Source organism: Cygnus atratus, chromosome 28, assembly GCF_013377495.2.
Source record: "Cygnus atratus isolate AKBS03 ecotype Queensland, Australia chromosome 28, CAtr_DNAZoo_HiC_assembly, whole genome shotgun sequence".
Taxonomy (NCBI): Eukaryota; Metazoa; Chordata; class Aves; order Anseriformes; family Anatidae; genus Cygnus; species Cygnus atratus.
This window is the reverse complement of record NC_066389.1, coordinates 1,879,391-1,887,409: the sequence shown is the minus strand read 5'-3', so window position 1 is coordinate 1,887,409 and position 8,019 is coordinate 1,879,391.

Genomic DNA, 8,019 nt, shown 5'->3' with positions numbered 1-8,019 from the left:
AGGAGCAAACCCAGAGAGCTGCACAGCGGGCAGAGCCTGGAGCTCCTCCACCTCTTCTGGAGCTTCGGGCGTTGCTCGTTGGCACAAGGAACGGCCAAACCCCACGGGGGCGATGCTCCGGACCGCCAGACAACAGCACAACCCCCCCCCCCGTCCCTACAGCACCCGCAGCGCAAGCCGGCAGCGCGACGCACCAGCACCTTTCCACCAAGGATGCGAAAAAGATTAAAGCGCGGTCGTGACTGAGCGCGGCGCCTCGCAGGGATTTGCCAGGGGACATCAGGATAAAGCAGAAGAGTGCCATAAAGAGGATAAGGGATTGGGGGCGGTGAGGATAAAGACGGGAACAGATGGCAAGCGCTGCCAAGACACCGGCGACGGGAGGCAAGGCACCTGTGAGAGCAGGGCTGCCGCTGTCGGGGTTCGTGCCGGCGCCGCTCCACCTCCTCCTGGACTCGACCACTGAGCTCTGGGCCCTATTGTGAAGAAGACTCTTAAAGGCCTGAGCTCACAGGGTTATTGAAGAGCTTTCCTTACCTTAAAACTCTCTGACTTTTTTCCAAAAAGCTTCTGGAGTGGCCAATTAACTCAACGTCGCTGATGCATGGTTGCAGATTCCAAAAGACGACTGGGGAGGTTCCGGACCCAAAAGGACCTTTGCTTGTTTACTTGCTTCCCCCCGTTCCCCCCCCCCCCCCCCCCCGCCGCTGTTAAAAGGAAAAGTACAATGAGATTATGAAAAAATAATGAGGTGCAGTAAACCATTGCCCATAATGAAGTGTGCTCAGTTTCCAAGGCCAACAGGAAACCACAAGACTTACTGTAGGCCAGCTCAATAGATGCAGAAATTGTTCCCAAGGCAGTTAAATGGAGTTGCTTGTACTTACTAATGAGAGATAATTGAGGAGGAAGAAAGCCATGCCTACTCGTGGTGCGATGACTTTTTCTTTTTGCTCAGAAGAGCAGAGGGTTAAACGGCAGCTGACACGTAAAGCTAGCAGGAAAACAAACTCAGTTTTGGCTTCGGAGGCCTCAAGCTCTTCAAAAACAGAGCCTTGTCCAAACCCCCTTTTATTTGCCGAGAGCCTCTTCTTACGGCACGTTTCCTCGGGAGACCCGAGCGCTACAGCAGGAGATGTCTCAGACCTGAGCATCGCTCCCCGGGTAAGGGACTGACACAGAGAAGGGCTCCGAGGCTCTCCCAAGCCACCAGAAACCAGACACGGAGCCAGGACTGGGGCTGCTGTGCCGCGAGCTACGCAGCCTCTCTTGCACATAGGAGAGAGATAAAGAAAATTATTTCCTACTGATGAAAACCAGGGGAAGAAAAGTACAGTGAGGCACGCGGGCACACTTGTTTCTGAGCACCTATGCCATTTTTCAAAGTCTGCAAGAATTTCAGCTCCGCTCCGCTGGCAGCGGTTAGCTTTGCCAGCGATCTGCTTTTCCTCTCCTGCGCCTGAAGTTATTTTTTACCCTTTTATTGACGTGATAGGAAAATAGCTTTGCTGAAGATGTTAATTTACGGGCACAAAGCCCGAGTTCTTGAGCCGTGCTCGCCACGGGCTGACCCGGCCCCAGTGTCGGCGCTGACAAAGCCTCCAGGCTGGGAGCAAAGGGACTCAAAAGAAACACCGGCGGCACTTCTCCGGCTAAAGGGCTGCTGCCTTGAGGTGTTCGGGGCCTTCAGGGAGACGAGCACTGAAGCTCCGTGCGGCTTAAGGCCCTGACAGAGAGGTTACCTTGGCAGGCACACGGGGCGCAGGCGGAGAGCAGGCCCTGCCGGGCACCTCGGTGCGTCAGCTTGCTGCTGGCACCAAGAACACAAAAGGCAGGAGCTATTCCACGGCGTTGTTTGACTCAGGATGGTTTCAGCTCTCCTCGAGGCAGCCTGCTTTTCAGCCCGAGCCTCCAGGATTTCACCTAGGCGCTCGTGTCCAGCCAGACGTCTGGTCTGAGCGGTTACGTGCACGAAACCGTGCCTCTGGTTTGGAGTGGGAAGAAATAAGGAAGGCGCAGCCCAAGCCAGTAACGTCACTGCTTTGACACATGGCTCAAACAGAAAATAGCGGGATGAAATGTGGAGTACGGGCTACGCAAAGCGCGCGTCTGCAGTTCCTCCGAACACAAGGAATGCTGCCCAAATCAGCCCCCAGTTTTTGCTGTTTCACGTCCCTACGGAGCAATTCCTCCGATTAGCTACCCTGAAATCTTTTAGATAGCCGGGACAGCTACTCGGATTTGGCAAAAGAGCCAGTCTTATCTGCTACAGCACAGGTTGCGATTCCTTTTTTCCTACACTAAGAACAAAGCAGCACGATTTCAACGATGCGCGACACCGGCGCGTGGATCAGAGGCTGCAGAGAGGAGGACAACTGTGACATGGCAGCGCGTGACGTCCCAGCAAACGCAGCAGGCCCTGGCCTACTTTCCCTTGGAAACGAGAAAAGGAAAATCTCCTTTTTAAATAATCGAGATAAAAATTGTTCTCTTAAAATAGGCATCCCCGTAATCCTGGGACAATCCTATTGACTAAACTTAGGTACCCAAACCTGCCCCAGGTCTGTTACGCTGTTTAAATAGTAATTGGACTAGAATAATTAATAATGAGATAAGCAGAACTTTATTTATATAGATTGAATAAATTCTTAAGTAAGAGTTAAGTTAAAACCAATGTCAAACATGTTGTTGTCCTGCAACAATTCATGTTGACATTAAACCACACTTCCACCATCCGAAGTCATCCTGCGGGAGAGGAAAATAAAGAAAATAAAAACAAGTTCGCTTTAAACATCTTTTCTGCAAATAAAGCTTAAACACCTTAAAAGTAAGATGGACGTTTTTACTCTCAGTAGCTGATAAAATAATCACGGGAACCATTTTTACCCGGGAATATTTCTTTTGTTAGTGGCAGGAAGTTTTTATCACCCCCAGTATTTGCTCATCTACTGCTCAAAGCTCAGGCATGGAAGGGGGAAAACAAAAAGAGATCAAAAATGAGCAGCGCCTGACCACAATTTGCTGCATTCACACGAAGCCAAGATATCTGCGTTACTTGGGCCGGCGACTCTCCAACCATCCGGCTAAGTTTAGAAGGCAAATAAAGAGAGGTAAAAAAGGTAAAATCTGCATCAAGAGACCCACTCTGTCTTTTGAAATAAATTAGCTGGATAAATTAACCAAAGCTCTGTGTTGCTAGCTTAGCATGCCTCTAATTTTGCTCACTACCACTGCCTGGCTGTCCTTTTCGAGGAGGCGCTGGGATCTTCTCATTATTTTATACGTCTGATTCAGGGGAACCTGGGGGAGCTCGGTGCCAGCCCAGCCGCTCGGCTCTGCACTACAGCAGAACAAACAGTCCCTGACTCAGAGGGATTTTGAGAAGACGTTTCAAACGCAATCCCTCCGCTGGCAATTTAAAGCCAGGCTCCAGCAGCGTAAGGCAATTTGCAGCCGATTGGGTATTTTTCTATGGCTGGATGTCTCGCAAGCATCAGACTTTCTTTTCAGATGGGTCCGATGCTACCTGAATTTGACCCAAAATCGGTACCTGATGTCCCGACGTCGACACTCAGCGCTGGAGCGGAGATGCTGTTACAGCTTTTGATGCAACGATAGGTTTCAACAATAAAAATAGAACTTGGTGTATTTCCGTCCGTACTTTACATGTTTAATGTGAACATAATTTCACAGAGCAAATTTCTAAAACAAACCTACTGCATTCGTTCTGTTACACGTTACCTTGAGCTTTCTTCACCTGTCTGAGTTGCAACAGTCCTGCAATGAAAGAACATTCCACCCCCAGTAATTACATTAATTTTGAATTCTTAGAGTAAAATATTAACGTTAAAAATAATTCTCGCATTATACTTTTGATTCCTTAATTCATCAAGTCAAATCTATCACTGAAGAAAATGGCAAAAGCATAAAAAAAGACATTTGTATTCCTTTAAAGGCCAATTAAGGGACGTACTTAAGGAGGAGACAACACTCTCAGCTTATTTAGTTGAAAAAAAATCATCACTGACATTGTCACAAAAGCATTTCCAAGGAAACCGGACAAATAATTAAACGATAAGTACTTCCCAGACACCGAATCATTTAAAAACTAAACAAGGCCAGAAAACAATAGGATGCAATTAAATACCGACGCTTTCAGTTTGCAGCTAAAACACCAAAATCTTTTTTTTTTTTGTACAAAACATCTGTAGGGACGTTGACTACCTGCTCTAAGCACTCTGCAGGATGCGACCCTGAGCATTTCCAGGAGTAAAATTAAATTTGCAACGGGACCTCGGGGGGTAATCCAAGCGCGTGCTTAGCAGGCAACACGCGTGGGGCTCACCTGACGAAGGAAAGGGGAGTTGCTTAATTGGAAGCGAAAGGCAGGGTTTAGTCCTTTATCCATTTTGCTATAAATAGGGACGTGACGGTTCGGGCTCTGTTTTGTTTAGCCCTGTTTTAGCTCCGTCACTCTGGAAATAGCACCTAATCCCAACTGCTGTTCCTGTGAGATTAACGGGACCAGAGGCTGTTCCGGGTGCTCAAACATTACCGAACCAGAACTGGCGTTCTTGCGAAGGAGCATTACCTAATTCTCAGCAGAACTAGGTAACTTCCTTGTCCTTTGAGCCTGGAAGCACACTTTTTGGACTCACCAAGCTCTCCCATCCTGCGTAGCCATCAGCACCAGAGCACAGACAGCTCTGAAAGCCCGTGGCAGAGGGCTTGCAGCACTGAAATGTTTCTGTCTTACAGAGCAAGCTGCTCGCCCGGCTTTGAAATCAGCCTCGCAGCAAATGCATGAAGCTACTTGGACAGAAATTGAAAAAACCTGCACGATTTTGGGCACAAGGAGGAGAAGGACTAGTGGTGGAAGAGGGAGAGATGGGAACCAGGGGAAAAGAAGAGAGGGGGTGACAAAACCTCTCAAAATACGTGATTTGCAGAAGTGTGTGAGTGGTTGACACGAAGGAAAAAAGGCTCCGATGCCATCTGTAGGTGTCCCAAACGGAAACCTACGGGGTCAGAACTTTCCCACCACCTGGCTTTCAAGAGCGGGTTCCTCTTTTCCAGACCTCTCCCTTTGGCAAGACGGAGATTTCACTACAGGACCTAGCGGTTTTAAGGGCAGGTGAGACGTTACATCCTCCCCTTTCCCCGTTGCTGCACCTCAGCAACGTCCCAAGAGATGTAGGGGTTACGACCAAGAAGATTCTGAGTTTTGTAGGGCCAGGACAACGCCACGGCAGCCCCGCACCAGCACCTCTTCCGCAGCCCTTACCTTTCCTCCGCTCCGCAGGCGCCCTCTGTCTGAGTGCTGCAGGAATTCAAGCACAATCAAAATCATTTCAAAACGCCACTGATCTTTCGTAGTTTTCTCCAGCAGTTGCATTTTGGGGCTATTTGTGCTTAATTAGTTATTTAATCTAAGCCGCTGCCAGCTTCCACTTAAGCTCCAGGGCTTTAATTAAAGCTGATAGCGAAATAATACTGAAATAGGGTGTCAGTGCTTCTCAATTTTTTTTTTTTTACAGAACAAAACAAACGAAAGACAAACGTTTCACAACTCAAATCTAAGTCTTTCAAATAAATAAATAAATATTAAATATATGTAGCCACTAGGTTTGTGAAAACACCTTGGAAGGCACCCAAAATTTCTGTGAATTAGCTGGTAGACGGATCACCTGCGAACTCTGAAAAGCAGAGTTCTTCCTCTTACTAATTTACCTCATCAATTCAGCTAGGAAAAAAAAGGCATTTTTAAAGTGAGGACACAACACATGATCTCCTGTTGTTATTCCAAGAGGCACTGGTTAAGCAAACCTTTCCCCTCGCTCACCTCGCGTGTTTGGTCTGGCCCCGTGGCGTTCTCTTATCTGCTAGGTTAAAAACAGAGGCACAATCCTTGTAACGTTTCGAGTTCCCTGCAGGCTGCGTGCTTCACATCCTAGATATTAACTAGGAATGCAAAACATTTTTCTTATAATTTCATTTCAGCTGTAACAACACCAGTCAGGCTCCTAATACTGCACGAACGTTTTCTCCCTCACTTAAGCTCGTGGTGGCTACGAGCAGGTGGGACGTGCGCCAACGCAGCACGGGGCTGAGCCTCCGAGCACAGCTCTAACAGGGTGACACAGGAAAGGAAAACACTCTCAGCTGTTCTCTCACTGCTTGTAGATAACATACCTGGGCCGTTAAGATGCTCGGACTCTTCATCCTAAACAGGAGAGAGAATTCAGTTTAGAAGCAGACAGAAAAAGCAAGGTTTTTTTATTTTTTTTTACAAGTCTTAAGGAGTCCACTTTTGGAATTTCACTTGTGCTTCCCATATGCCCCACAGGCAAACATTTCTCTACCGCAGGTGGAGGAGATAAGGGCCAGTTTACAGCTGCTTTCCCTTTGCTCCATTTTGGGATACAGGGGTTTTGCTGTTGTTTTCTTTAAAACTGTTCCCGACACTTGCCTCATCTCTACAAAAAAGGGCACAAGCTCCCATCATTTTTACAATTAATGTCTCCAGGGCTTCCTTCCCTTCCTCTGACTATTTTTCATGTCACAGCAGCACAGCTGTACGTTTTAGAGGACACGTAATCTCATCAGAGCCCTCCGAGAATTTGTCAAGGCACTGACATATTTACCCAGAAGTTGGTGACATTTAAGTAGTTGGAGATCTCGCCGGAAAGTCTCTCGATCTCACTTGGAAAAGAAAGCAAAATGCAAATAGATGTGTTACTCGTCAGAACCATTCTCAGGTACAAAGCTGATAAAGACATCGATTTGTCACTGAACTTTAGGCACCAGGAATTGGGAAGATTTATTAATCGCGGGTGAAATTCGCTCTGCCCTTCTCAACCACAAAGCCACATCAGTTTAGCTCGGCTGTAGATCATTTAAACCCAATGTAAGATAACCCTCATCCTTACTTTTTATATTCTTCTCTCCTTATCGCCCAATCTAGGAAGAAAAAGGAACGGCACGTTACTTTTGCCGCCCAACCTAAAAGGTGAAGCTCCCTTTCCCAAACGCAGCAGGAGTCACCACCATTTCCTACCCACGATGGAACCGGACGGCTCAGCAGGATGGGGACAGATTATCCCACCCGTATCTTCGTGGACTTTTCTTTCATTTCAGTGCGTTTGGCTACGAATGACTTGTGTGGTTGGCTGCAAGGTGTCACGTACAGCGAGGGCTATTGCAAAAGCAAGGTGTGAGGCAGTCAGCCCTCCCGTGCAAATCCCAGTGACTTCATTTTTTTCCCCCCTTATTTTCCTCTCATGTTTGTGTATTAAAAGATTTTTAATAACGAATGTTTTCTCTTCAGTTCAGCGCCTAATTTATGAAATCTTAACGATAAAGATTTTCCTTTTGGGAGATGCTGAGGTACACCGTGGATAATTTACCTTTTGTTTTATATCGCAGCCTTGAGTTCTGAGGAAGAGAAAACAGAATGAAAGCAGCACTGAGCATAAACACAGAAACATTAACAGTGAAATCTATGTATAATAAAGAAACCAAAGGCGTTAAACTGATGTGTGCGATTATTCCCAGTGCAATTGCAAAAAGCTGACCTACAACAAGCTGCCTACCAACACAGAGAAGTAAAACACGTACCGCATTTTTAAGCTTCCTATTTTCTGTCCTCAAAGCATCGATTTCCTGGACCTGGGATAGGAAACAAACATTGTGTTTTGAGCACTGAGATCAGTATCAGCGTCGTACATCCTTAACGTCAGCTTTCTCTAGGGCTGAACAAGCGTCTTTGATTTTAGAACATCTCTAAAGCCTTTTAGTCTTTATGTTGCAGGCTGTTCTGGAAAACAATACGAAATCGATGCCAAACCAATATAATTTCTTTAAATTAACAAACATTCTGCTTGCACCGGTTGTGTTTCTGCTGTTGCAATGCTTACGATGTTCCAGATGCAGGCAAGAATGCAAAAATGCCCGATTCTTCCAGAGTTAAGGATAGCTTTTCTCTAAATGCAACAAACCCTGCGATGTGCCAGCTCCCTC